The sequence below is a fragment of the Trachemys scripta genome, chromosome 10, assembly GCF_013100865.1.
Source record: "Trachemys scripta elegans isolate TJP31775 chromosome 10, CAS_Tse_1.0, whole genome shotgun sequence".
Taxonomy (NCBI): domain Eukaryota; kingdom Metazoa; phylum Chordata; order Testudines; family Emydidae; genus Trachemys; species Trachemys scripta.
The window spans coordinates 49,474,006-49,488,517 of record NC_048307.1 but is presented as its reverse complement, the minus strand read 5'-3'; the positions used below and the strand labels follow the sequence as shown (position 1 = coordinate 49,488,517).

The 14,512-nt window shown below is 41.4% G+C and overlaps 1 protein-coding gene across 4 annotated transcripts in view; it reads right to left on the bottom strand.

The window, feature by feature from the left end:
- PEAK1 (pseudopodium enriched atypical kinase 1) overlaps positions 1 to 14,512 on the bottom strand; it is a 212,592-nt gene that overhangs the window by 162,122 nt on the left and 35,958 nt on the right. For 3 of the 4 annotated variants that reach the window (XM_034783573.1, XM_034783575.1, XM_034783576.1), the window contains exon 2: positions 5,520 to 5,594. The gene's annotated coding sequence lies outside the window, so the exon portion shown is untranslated. Of the gene's footprint in view, positions 1 to 329; positions 382 to 5,519; positions 5,595 to 14,512 lie in introns of those variants that run through there. The other variant, XM_034783574.1, reaches the window with a different exon arrangement.

Genomic DNA, 14,512 nt, shown 5'->3' with positions numbered 1-14,512 from the left:
GATGCTCAATGCAACTGTCTGATTATTATCTATGCTCAAGCCCATGCACCTACCTAGCATTTTGACAGCTCACAAATTGATTTTCTACATATTAGAAATAATCTAAATTGTGCAGGCTATGTATGAAAGGTAAAAACATAGAAGATTGTCAGCAACAGCTAATCAGGCAATCTGTGAACATAAATCAAACAACAAGGTGTGTCAGTTAGTAGACCAACTCTTGAAATTACCAAGAGTACCACAAAATATGCATCTCTTCTTTTAAGGGCAACTGCTGCATGGTACCCTATTTTATTTGATTTATAGGCATTTTATGACAACTCACTCACCTCCATAATATTTGGAATCTCATGAAGAGTTAGTCCTCACTAGAACAAGGGTGCTGCAAAAACATGGAGATTTTGTATCACATAAGCATTGGTGCTCTGCAGCTGTTGACTTGCTGAACTGCAGAAAAAGCTTTCACAGCCAAACAAAACAAGCCTGATTTTTGGTTCCAACCTCAAGAGGTTAATTTAGAGAGAGGAAGGAACCTTTTCAAAACAAACCTTTCAAGCAAAATTTGGAAATGACTTGGCTTGATTATATCTTATAAACAAAATGTGTACAAAGAATGAAAAAGAAATCCCAAACACTAACAAAATATGACAGAACAGAAAGAATCTCTTACTGATTTTATCAGTGGGGAGTTGACATTTTAAACAAACCACTCAGGGTTTCTGAAATTCCAACCCAGGACTTTATAAATGGTTTTAAAGACTATTTGAAATATTAGGAATTCCCAGATCATGCACAAAAAACAATGACAACCAACGTGAATTTACTGCAAACATTTATTATGCTTTTTTTAAAGTCACTTTTAATATTATTTGTTCCATGTTTTCAAGTGTTTTGTATTTTAATTGATGATGCAGTACCCCGAGTACATTTAAGGGCACTTTGTAGATAAAATGTTATATGAAGAAAATGACTATGCACAGAGATTAATGTATTCAATACATATCCAACACTAGTCTTTTTAAATTGGTAACTGAATAATCAGTTCATATAATCTTGGTTAGCAACATAACACTACTTCCTTTTGGTCTAACGTCAAAATCCTCACTTATATGACCACTGGAATCATCCCAGCCATACAGCCAAAAGGATGATTGACCATCATCCTCTAACAATGATAAATCATTAAATACAGCAGATAAATAGAGCAGTCTGAACTCTGATTACTCAGGAAAGCAGTTGTTGCAGTTTGGCAGTTCTAGTACCACCATTAAGACCGCAGTTACTAGTCATCTGCAGCAGATTTTTACCTGCATCAGGTAAGCAGAAATTTGAATTACAGTCCTTCAAGCAATTACTGAGCCTACATTAGTGTCCTTTTATTGCCACAACTGAGCATATACACTAGATGTTTAGGTCAATTTGCCCAAACAAAGGGAAATTTAAAGCTTGGAGAAAAAAAATAAAGCTACAACAAACGGAACTGTAGAATACAAACATACACACAGACTTTATTTATAAACAAGAGGATATTTTCACCCACTCATTTTAATCGGTGATTGACCTTCATGATGAAAATTTCAGTTTCAAGACAACCACTAAAAGCATTTACTGTTAAAAGCATTTACTGGGTTTAGCAGTTTGCCTGGAAACACAAACAAAAATCAAAAAGGGTAACCTCAAAGAAAACTCTACAAATAATCTCCAAATTTTGTAATCAGCATTTTGTAAGACAACATATGTTCACTTTAAACATTAACTTTTCTAGAGCCCAACACCAAAAAAATCTAGGCCTGAATAACCATGTATGCATGCCCCTCACTCTCTTGTGCACATGGACAAGGGGAAGCCATTATATTGATCCTTGTGCTACCACAACCTGATCTAGCACCTATAGAAATGAAAAAAAAGATTCCCATTGACCTCTAGTCTATGGCACTGAATCTGGCCCCCAGTGCACAAGGGCCAGCAGTGTCTACCTCTGACATCAGAATTAGAGAAGCAAAAGCAACATAACCTTGCACGACGTCCATATGAGTAAGGAGGAATGATATTGGCAAGGTGGGAAGTCACATTTCCTGCTTTGGCATGCACTCCCCAAGTACTCAGGAGACATTATGGTTGAGTCACCCAGAATCCCCTGGGGGTCTGCCCCAGGACGGAGCCCCTCTGCAACACCATCCTCTTAAAATACACACATAGGCTCTGGCTGTAAAGACAAAAATTGAGCACTAACATCCAAATCCCTTTTTTTTTTTTTTTTTTTTTTTAAATATACACGTGCTAGTTAGTTGACACAGTCTCTTAAGGAACAGAGGAAGGTTATATTCTTCTATGTTTAAAGATATATAAAACACTAAATATTGCACCTTTTACTAATGATGCTTTATTGCAGTGACTAGTGAAACTAGTGAAGAATTCCTGCATATTGTACTAGAGAAACATAGTATATACAATATTTAAGGCATCATAACCTTTTAGCATTTTGTTATGCCCCTTCTTTTCTATGATCTGAAGAGCTTTTTTTGTTTATTATGCCAATGATGAATTCTGAAAATAAGACAGAAGATCAAGAAGTTGTGTTCCTTTCTACCTATAACTCTGAGTTTGGATAGTTCCAAAGTGATTTAGATGAAGAGCAGATGTAGACAACGACACACGTTGATCACAACGTAACAGGTATTTTAATGGGAAACCTGGTTCTGCAGGATTTCTAAAAACCTTTTTAATCCTCTAGTGGATGTCTCACCATATGTTTGCCTCTTTTCTTATACCCATTATATCAGCCAGGAGAATAAGCCAGTTGAGAGTGCTCTCAATTAAAGAATGTTATCTTAAAGTCTTCCTTGAATAAACAATACTTGGTCCAGGCCATGACTTTGTAGACAGGGGGGGAAAAAAAGGGGAAAAAAAGACACCAACAGACTATGACGATGATCAAATTGAAGATTTTTTTTTTTACAATCAGCTCCAAGACATCATTGATAAGGTACACAAGAAAGATATCCTGATTGTACAAGGAGATTGGAATGCTAAAGTGGGTACTGATGCACAGGCAGATTGGTGAGATTATTGTGGCCCTTTCTGTAATGCTGTAAACAATGAGAGAGGATTGAGACTTTTGGAGTTTGTCAGCTATAACAATCTGGTTCTTGCAAACACATTAGGAGCACATAAAGCACCCAGATGATCAAAAAGGCACGCACCCAATGGTCTACATCACAGCCAGATCGACTACATCATGGTACAAAACCGATTTCGTTCTGGGATTAACAGAGCTAAAACAAGGAGCTTCCCTGGTGCTGATATTGGAAGTGAACACAATCTTGTAATGCTAAATTTTTGGCTGCAACTAAGAAAAATTGTCAGGCCAAAGTTCACCAGAACCAAGTTTGACTTAGAAAGACTCAGAGACCGAAACATTGCAGAGTCATTCCAAGCAATGATTGTGAGAAAATTTGCCCCGCTGCTTGCTCTAGAGGAAGACACAGAAATAATGACCAACAATTTCAACGCTGTCATGAATGAGGCAGCAATGAACATCCTTGGGAAACACCGCAGGAGGACAAAACCATGGGTCACAAATGAAATACTACAAATGTGTGACATTAGAAGACAACTTAAGAGAGACAAGAACAGCACTGAGGGAGCTGATAAATACAGAGCAATTGCCAGAAAGATCAAGAAAGGAATGAAGGTGGCCAAGAAGATACGGATTGAAAAACAGTGCTCTAAAATTGAAGAGTGTATCAATAATAAAAATAGCAAATGAGCCTTCCAGGTTGTAAAAGATCTGATGAAGAAAAGATGGACCAAAGCTAACGCAATTCAAGACAAAGAAGGGAACAGTCTTACCGAAGAAAGGGACATCATCAATAGGTGGACAAACTACTGCTCTGGTCTATACAACCACCAGACAAATGGAGATCCTAGTGTCTTAGACATCCCAGATTCAACAGAGGAGGATGACTTTCCAATACTATGTGAAGAAGTGGAGACAGATGTGAAATCACTCAAGAACAGAAAGGCTACAGGTATTGACAACATCCCAGCCGAACTGATGAAATTCGGAGGAGAAATAGTAATAGATGTATTCACCAAGATCTGCATCAAGATCTGGCAGACCGGTGAGTGGCCCCCCCATGTGGACACGGTCACTAATCATCACTCTGCCAACTTGCAATTGTGTCAAAATTACCGGACCATAAGCTTAATTAGCCATCCCAGCAAAGAGATGTTGAAAGTCATATTGAACAGACTGAAGCCACAAACAGACAATATCATTGGTGAAGAACAGGCTGGCTTTCGTGCTGGAAGAAGTACCACAGAACAGATTTTCAATCTTCATGTTCTATGTGAGAAGTACTTACAACACCAGCAGGACATCTACCATGTCTTTGTTGACTTCAAGAAGGCTTTTGACAGAGTATGGCACAAAGCTCTCTGGGCAACCATGAAGAAGTAAATGTTGGTAGTAAGCTTATTCTTACCATTAAACAACTGTATGCCAAGCCCAGCAGTGCAGTTCTCATCAATGGCACAACAGGAGAGTGGTTTCTCACCACTGTTGGAGTCCGGCAAGGCTGCCTTCTTTCACCCACACTGTTCAACATCTACTTGGAGCGCATAATGACTGATGCCCTAGAAGATCATATATCACAGTCAGCATTGGGGGTGAACAATCTCAAACCTTTGGTTCGCTGATGACATTGATGGCCTGGCAGGCAGCAAAGATGAACTTGCCAACCTTGCAAAACGATTGGATGAAACCTCTGCAAAATATGGCATGGAAATCAGTGCAGAGAAAACCAAGCTGATGACAAACAAACGTGATGGGATCAGGTCACATATCACTGTCAGTGGACAAGAGCTGGAGACAGTGAAACAGTTCAAGTATTTGGGGAAAATCATCACTAATGAAGGATCAAAGGCAGAAATTCAGGCGAAAACTGCACAAACAACAGCAGCAGTGGCAAAGCCAAAGACAATTTGGAGGAATAAGAACATTTCCTTGGAGTCCAAACTGAAACTGCTGCACGCATTGGTCATCTCCATTTTTCTGTATGCATGGAAGACATGGACCCTTATGGCAGAACTTGAACGGAAAATAGTAGAGAGGAGATGCTTCCGTAAAATCCTGGGCATTTACTTCGACCATATCACTAATGAAGAGATCCGCAACATCATCACCCAATGCGCTGAGTCATATGAAAACCTCCTGACAACTGTGAAGAAGCGCAAACTGAAGTGGTACGGCCACATAACAGGATCGTCTGGCCTATCCAAGATCATCCTCCAAGGGACAGTACAGGGGAAGAGGAGAAGTGGTAGACAGAACAGATGGATTGACAAGATAAAAGAATGGACAGGAATGGACTTTGTGGAGACTCAAGCACTGACACACAATCATCAGGGGCGGAGACAATTGGTTGATTGCTCATCAATGACGGTGCCCCAATGACCAATGGGAGTGATGATGATGATGATGATAATGAATTGCATAGGACAATGAAAGAAGTTACCTTGGCAATAGCTTGTCTCAGGAATCCATAGTAACAAGTAGACTCTCACTTTTCAGGCTCAGACTGGATAGTTCCCTAAACAAAACCCAAAAATCAAATTGTTAATATTTCAGGGAGAGTGTCATTTGGGAAAACAGTAAACAGGGTTGAGCATTTTCATTTTCTGAACTATCAAGGCAGGTGAAGGATGAAACTGAATCGTCACTTCCCTAATCTTGGGCAAGTCATTCTTCACATAATCATTTCACTGTTAATCCTAAATTATTCCACTGGAATCAATAGAAAGCCAGAATTACTTGACCCTGTATGTTTGAAAACAGTCAAGAGGTTAATGGTAAGCCCATATTGTTTTTCTTCCCCATCAGGTATCATGAGACCATAAAAGGTGTTAATAATCAAGAAATTGCGAGAACCATAAGATGAAACCCAGCACTAATTAGAGGGGAAGCATATTAAGACAGGTTTTGCTTTATTTCTATTTTTATATTAAGCAAGCTGTAAAGTGCTCTATAACAGGTAGAGTATATCAGTCTGGGAAGGAAGGAAAGAAGAAGGTTTTTGTTTAATTACTAGACCTTCTGCACTATATTAAGACATTTAATCAAGATCTCTCTCTCTAGATATATAGATATAGATATAAATGCTTTCTAATTTCTTTTGTTAATATGTGTCAAATATCTTCACTGCCTCAAAGAATGAAATTACTAATAAATGCTGCTAGAATTATTACATTTTGTGTGTGTGAATGTGTGTGGGAGGGAGAGAGAGAGAGAAGGGGATTGTTTCAATGAGAAATTATGGATGCGCAATCAGAACAGTCAGTGCTTACATCTATTCTGATTTTCAATAATAATGTAAAAGTAACATAAGGCTAAAAATCCCCCTCAAATCACAACTCTGCCTATGAAAATCAGACATTTCAATGCTAAAAGAGAAAGATGATTAGAATTAGAGGAAGGGTAATGTGGCTGGAAAGAAGAAAGTTTATGCAAAGAGGACAGGGTCCATAATCAATTCCCTTGACAAGCTTTCCTTGTAATTATTTAAGGTAGAACACGATGAATGACTGCAAGTGCAAATATAGTCCAGTAACCACGTATCTTGCAGTTTATTATAAAGAAACAACTCATATTTCCTTTACAGCACACCACAAAGAGAAAACGATTTTAAAAATATGGAAGAATGGCAAAGCATTTTTTCAAACAGCAAGAGTTTTGAACACAACAAACTCCTGCCCACGTATTCTTCCATAAAAAAGCAGATTTCTGCTAGCATTCTTTAGCAACATTTAATTACAAAATCATATGGTCAGCCCCCGTTTAAAGGAAAGAATGAATGTAATAGGTCTTTAAGAGAACAACTGATCTTTGTGAAGTGGGAAAGATGTTGATGTTTTGGGGTTTGTTTTATTTTTGTTTTTTAAAGTGGGTGTGGGGAGGATAAAAAAGCAAAAGCTTCCAGTTGCCAGGCCCCCAATCCTGTTGTTTATGTCCATCTCCAGATCTCCCCAATAATCTGTTACAGCAGAAACTAATGGTGCATATCTCATGTGTATACTGCAGCCTGTGTGGTCCAATTAGAACAGTGCAGAGGTGTTTGTTATTTTAAAACAGGAACAGAGAAAGGTCATTTCATTTAAGAAAGCTGCAGAAATCTTGGAATATTTCAGAGATCTGTATTTGTGCAGGGAGATTAGGGTTTTGTGGACTAGCTTCTTTTGGGCAGAGGAAGACCGCTAATATTTTTGTTGGATTATATTTTCAAATATTTTCAATTTATTTGCCAAGACTGCCTACATCCTGGGATAGATATTCTATTGTTTAAATGTTGAAATCAAAATAAATAAGTAAATAAATAGTAAAATTCTGGAATTCATGCAGCATAGATCAGATTTTAATGTAGCAGTTCAACAGTGAAAATCATTAATTGAAAAGAAATGGTGCATTGTTTGGGAAAAACGAGGCATCAATACCACTGACATTAACTAGCTGGACATCCATTATTACAAATCTCTGACATTTCTAACAAATAGAAGTACCCAGACTTTGGCATTTTCTGGTTTGTCTCAGCTCACCTATGTCAAAATACATTATTTCACTAGGTCTCAGCAAATCCTGAAATGAATTTAATTTTGGTACGGTCTCAGATTTCATTTTATGTTCTGATTTTATTCTGTTATTTGGAGTGCACTAATGTAATCTGAGTATAAGCAGCTATGTTTTTTTTAATATATATTTTCTTCTACTTGCAAAAATAAGTTTTGTTTTTCATTTTAAAAGCATGACTGTATTGAGACACTCTACAACAAAGTTCAGTGGAAGCTCACAATCTGAATAAATCCCTGAATAATTAAACTACAATATTCCTCTTAAATGAAGTCATTTAATCCTGATTTGTTTTGTTTTTTTACATCTTTTTGGTTTAATCCAAAATGAAAGCACCAGAAGCATATATACATTGTTTATGGGGCAGAAAGGACAGAGAAGGTGGAAAGAAATTAAGAGTTGTTGGGGGATAATTAGGCCTAACAGTAACATGACAACTGGTATTTGCCACATCACAATAAACAAATGTGAACCAGTAATTGAGATGATGAAGGAATATTTTCTCAGCTACCCAGGAAGGCCTTCCATTGTTTTAAAAAGGTGAGAGTCATTAAATCTGGCATGTACAAGTTGGACTTCCAATAACTATAAATACCTGACATACCTTCAAGGGCTCTCTGGAATGGAAGAATGGAAATCTATAGGTACTTTCTCAAAATTAGAAAAGCATGAAGCCATGTGTCATTTCACGGATTTTGATTTGTTGTGTTTAGACTCTTACGAATTGCATTACTCAAGCATGAACAGTTATAACCTTGAAAGGGTCTGCTTACTTGCGTCTGATAGTCTGAAAAGCAAAGCAACTATTTGGGATAAAGGATGATAGATGCAGAGGACTTGATGGCACACTAATGTGATGCAACATTCTCTTACATCTGAATTTGTTACTTATCACAGCCATTGAGTGAAATTAATTTTGTGATGCCAGCCAAGAAACTCCTGGGCAACAGTTCTATGTCATAAAAACAAACACCATTCTCAATCTGTTTGATTTTGTTTGCTTGTTAGAGCCCAGCACTGAAGCAGTAGAAAGTGCTTTATAATAAAAAATAATAGGGCAAGATGACAGTAACCATAAGATCTTCCAGATTCTGACACATTCAAGTTCTCTTTAATCTGTTTATATACCTAATGTAATTTATGAGTCCAAGAAACAAGGGATGAAATCCTGGTCCCACTGAAGTCAATGATAAAACTCCCATAAAATTCAATGGGACAAGAATGTCACCCAAGGCACCGAAACAATGTACAGCAGTCATTCTAATCTATTTAACAAATTACAAAAGGTGTAGCAAGTTAGTTAGATGACCTCAACCTAATCCCTTGGACATCTAGCTATTAGCACTTTTAAATTATAAATAAATAAATAAATAAATGGAGATATCCTATCTCCTAGAACTGGAAGGGACCTTGAAAGGTCATCGAGTCCAGCCCCCTGCCTTCACTAGCAGGACCAAGTACTGATTTTTGCCCTAGATCCCTAAGTGGCCCCCTCAAGGATTGAACTCTCAACCCTGGGTTTAGCAGGCCAATGCTCAAACCACTGAGCTATCCCTCAGTCGAAATGTCACTATATTCACCAAAATAAACTCCCACCCACAGGAGTGGAGATTTAAGGTAAACATACATTTAAAATACCTTCAAGAAACAGATCAAGCTGAAAAAGCTTGTAACTCCTACATGGCGCATACCTGTAGCGGGGTGAGCACCTGCTCCAGCCCTGAAGGGGTTGAAAAAGCCCTGCAGAGGGCTGGGGCAAGGAGCAAAACCCCGGCTGATTGGGGGAAGGGGCTGCAGCTGGAGCTACACCCCAAACAGAGCAACCGGGCCTTATAAGAAGGCCAGGGCTGCCAGAAGCTCAGCAGTCTCTCCTCTAGCTGTAAAGGGAGACAGAGACCTGGCTGCTGGGGAAGGTTGAGAGGTACCTGGGAGTGAGACAGGGCCGGGGAAAAGCCAGAGGAGCAGGGGAGCTCCAGGCTGGTGACCTCCCCAGGCTGTTTCTAGGCCCATAGAGGTACTGAGGGTGGAGGAAGGCAGCAGGCCAAACCCCCCTTGCCAGTGACGAGTGGCATACACTGAAGTCTGCCCCAGGGAACGGAGGCTAGTTGGTGACTGGCAGTAGCCTTACACTGAGGCAAGGTAGGGATAGGGGGTGGGGGTTCCCCTGGGTGGAGAGACCAGAGAGAGGGTGGGGTATTGCCAGGGGGGCAGCACCCACGCCAAGGGCACCGGGGTTTGGGAGGGACACGGGGGCCAATGACAGGGAGGACACCTGGCTTGCAGAGGGCGTGCCGACTGGTGAGCTAATTCCTGAGACAACCAACAGGAGGCGCCGGTGGGGGGAGTCCGCACCAGATTACAATACCAAATAGTGTTTCTAGAGAAAGTACGCTTACTCCACATGGCGTGCTCTCAGAATAACCTTGTAACCATCTCCTCCTGATAAAGGGAGTTCTGGAGAATCACAGATGACTACACAGTAGCTAGGATGTGAAAGTCTCTCACATGACAATACATAGAATGACCTAACTTCCTTAACTATCCAGGTTCAAAGGTAGAATATTGTCACACAACCCACTCAGGTCACTCTTTAAGGAAACAGACTGGTGCAGAAATCAGCAAGAATGCTTAACATGTTCATTCCCTAAATAGGCATTTAAAAGAAATTCACTTTCAGTGGAAGCAGAAAATCCTCAATATTTTTAATTGGAGGCAACATGTTCCTATACAGACAATTCACAAAACGAATCTCCACCCCACAGGGGTTTGCACTAACACACACAACATTACCAGTTATCGTAAAAATCTAGTTAAAACTCCAGTTATTAACTCCACAAAACCAGGTGGATGGATGCTTCCTTGCAACTGAAAGTTGCCTGCATATACAGTCTATTACAGTTTATGTTCTTCGGCAGCTACCACTATCCAACTAAGCAATGAAAACATTGACAAGGATGTCATGTTACCCTAAGCCCATAAATCCAGAGCTATCTGGATTAGTTTAACCATGTAATAAAAAATTTGCTCAGTGTGCATACAATTCAAGAAATTGGGATTTTCAGTAATATGACCCATTTTAAAAAGGAGGTAATGACACTCACTCATTAACAATATTTTAACTTACACTTCCTCACAATGCAAACTCTGAAAAACAATGGGATTCCCTAACTGTGGTGGGGCAATAGATGGAACCTATATCCCTATCTTGGCACCGGAGCACCAGGGTACCCAGTACATAAACCGCAAGGGTTACTTTCAATGGTGCTGCAAGCACTGGTGGATCACAGGGGATGTTTCACCAACATCAATGTGGGCTGGCCGGGAAGGGTTCATGACGCTCGTGTCTTCAGGAACACTACTCTGTTTAAATGGCTGCAGCAAGGGACTTACTTCCTGGACCAGAAAATAACCGTTGGGGATGTTGAAATGCCTATAGTTATCCTTGGGGACCCAGCCTACCCCTTAATGCCATGGCTCATGAAGCCATACGGAGGCAGCCTGGACAGGAGTCAGGAGTTGTTCAACTACAGGCTGAGCAAGTGCAGAATGGTGGTGGAATGTGCATTTGGCCGTTTAAAAGGTCGCTGGCGCACTTTACTGACTCGCTCAGACCATAGCCAAACCAATATCCCCATTGTTATTGCTGCTTGCTGTGTGCTCCACAATCTCTGTGAGAGTAAGGGGGAGACCTTTATGGCGGGGTGGGAGGCTGAGACAAATCGCCTGGCTGCTGATTACACGCAGCCAGACACCAGGGCGATTAGAAGAGCACACCAGGAAGTGCTGTGCATCAGAGAAGCTTTGAAAACCAGTTTCATGACTGGCCAGGCTACCGTGTGAAAGTTATGTTTGTTTCTCCTTGATGATAACCCGCCCCCTTTATTGACTCATTCTCTGTAGGCAACCCACCCTCCCCCTTCGATCACAGCTTGCTTTCATAGGAAATAAAGTCACTATCGTTTAAAAATCATGTATTCTTTATTAATTGATTATAAAAAGATGAAGAGAACTGATAAGGTAGCCCAGGTGGGGTTTGGGAGGAGGATCAGAGGGAAGGAAAAGGCCACTAAAAAAAGGTTAAAATAATGACAGCCTTTTGCTTGGGCTGTCCACTGGGGTGGAATGGGAGGGTGCACGGAGCCTTCCCACCCCCCACCCCTGCCACACTTTCTTACATGTCTGGGTAAGGAGGCTATGGAACATGGTGAAGGGGGAGGCGGGTTATACAGGGGCTGTAGCGCCAGTCTGTGATCCTGGTGCCGTTCCGGAAGCTCCACCAGACGCCGGAGCATGTCTGTTTGCTCACGCAGCAGCCCCAGCGTTGCATCCTGCCTCCTCTGATCTTCCTGCCGCCACCTCTCATCTTGAGCGTCTCTCCTCTCCTCATGTTAGTCCCTCATGTCCTTACGTTCACTGGCATCTTTCCTATACTTTGAAACCGTGTCCTTCCACTCATTCAGATGCGCTCTTTCATTGTGGGTGGATTCCATGATTTCCGCGAACATCTCGTCTCGCGTCCTCTTTTTCCGACGCCTTATCTGAGATAGCCTTCGGGACGGAGGAGGGAGGCTTGAAAAATTTGCAGCTGCTGGAGGGAGGGAAAAAAGGAGAGAATTTTTTAAAAAGATACATTTTACAGAACAATGCTTATACTTTTTCACGGTGAACAACACTATTCACATTACATAGCACATGTTATTTCTGTGCAAGGTTGCATTTTGCCTCTTAATATTGAGTGCCTGTGGCTTTGCTGCTAGAGATCACAGACGCAGGTCCGGGCAACAGAATTCGGCTTGCATGCGGCCATGGTAAGCCATTGTCTTTCGGCTTCTGCGCCCTCCTTTCCCACATACCAAGCAAAGCCCGTTGAGTGCTGCGGTTTTCCTGTTAACCGTCAGCAGCAGAAAATAAATTACCCCACCCCCCATCCAATTCTCTGGGATGATTGCTTTATCCCTCCCCCCACCGCGTGACTGGTATCAGGGAAGATCCCTGCTAGCCACACGTGAAAAGCTCAGCGCCAATCCCCTCCCACCCCCCGCGCTTGGCTTACTACAGGGAAGGATTTCTTTTCAGCCACAGGCAAACAGCCCAGTAGGAAAGGCCACCTTTGTCCCCTTAATTAAATTCCCATATTTCAACCAGGTTACCATGAGCGATATCACTCTCCTGAGGATTACACAGCGAGATAAAGAATGGATGTTGTGGTCAAGTGTCCTACCATAGAGGACGGAATAAGGCTGCACTGCCCAGAACTCTTCTGCAAAGGCTTTTGGAGTACCTCCAGGAGAGCTTCATGGAGATGTCCCTGGAGGATTTCTGCTCCATCCCCAGACACGTTAACAGACTTTTCCAGTAGCTGTACTGGCCGCGAATGCATCCCAAGTCCTCAGGGCAAATTAATCATTAAAAAACGCTTGCTTTTAAACCATGTTTTATATTTTAAAAGGTAAACTCACCTGAGGTCCCTTCCATGGGGTCATGGTCTTGGATACTGGCTTGGGAGGGTACTTCAGTCAGGCTGAGAAAAAGATCCTGGCTGTTGGGGAGACCGGAGTGCTGTGTGCTCTCCGCAAGCTCGTCCTCCTCCTCCTCCTCTTCTCTGTCCACAGAATTCTCAGGTGTGGCTGATGAGATTACCCCTACCTCAGAATCCACCATCAGAGGTGGGGTAGTAGTGGCGGCTCCTCCTAGAATTGCATGCAGCTCAGCATAGAAGCGGCATGTCTGCGGCTCTGACCCGGAGCGACCGTTTGCTTCCTTTGTTTTCTGATAGGCTTGTCTGATCTCCTTGACTTTCACGCGGCACTGCTCTGAGTCCTATTGTGGCCTCTCCATCATGCCCTTGGACATTTTTTCAAAAGTTTTGGCATTTCGTCTTTTCGAATGAAGTTCTGCTAGCACTGAATCCTCTCTCCATATAGCGATCAGATCCAGTACCTCCTGTATGGTCCATGCTGGTGCTCTTTTTTGATTATCAGCCTGCATGGTTACCTGTGCTGATGAGCTCTCTGTGGTCACCTGTGCTCTCCTGTGCTGGGCAAACAGGAAATGAAATTCAAATGTTCGCGGGGCTTTTCCTGTCTACCTGGCCAGTGCATCTGAGTTCTGTCCAGATTGCTGTCCAGAGCAGTCACAATGGTGCACTGTGGGATAGCTCCCGGAGGCCAATACCATCGAATTACAGCCACAATAACCCTAATTCGAAATGACAATATCTATTTCGGCACTACTCCGTTCATCAGGGAGGAGTACAGAAATCGATTTTAAGAGCCCTTTATTTCGAAATAAATGGCTTCGTTGTGTGGACGGGTGCACGGTTAATTTGATTTAATGCTGCTAAATTCGAATTAAACTCATAGTGTAGACCAGGCCTAAGTATTAATCCTAAAATCTGTAATAGTTTTATTAATGTTTTCTACTAGTTCATATAGTTTCAGCTTTGGAAATCATCTTCTGGGGTCAGAGGATGTTGCTGCAATGCAAGTCTGAAGGTGAGTTGGCAGGGTGAGGAGGAAAACCTGAGCAGTCTCCACTGTGGTGAAATGAGCAGGTCTGATCCATGATCATTAGTAATGTCCAAACAAGATGCTCCATTATGAGAAATAAAAGTTCCAGATAAAAGTTTTGGGGGAATGATTTTTTGTACCATATTTTTAACCATATTTCCAGCAGAGCCTTGATCATATTAGCACTTACATTCCAGCTAGTACTATTGGAGCTGCACACATGGCTTAAAAAATAAAAATAAAAGTAGGGCAGACAGTTTTTTGGAAGGGTGAAGGGAACGTGAGGTGAACCAAAAGTAAACACCACAGACTTTTACAGATTGGCTTGAATTTGATTTTACAGTAATGTATTACAGATGTAACTCCGTTGTCTTCAATT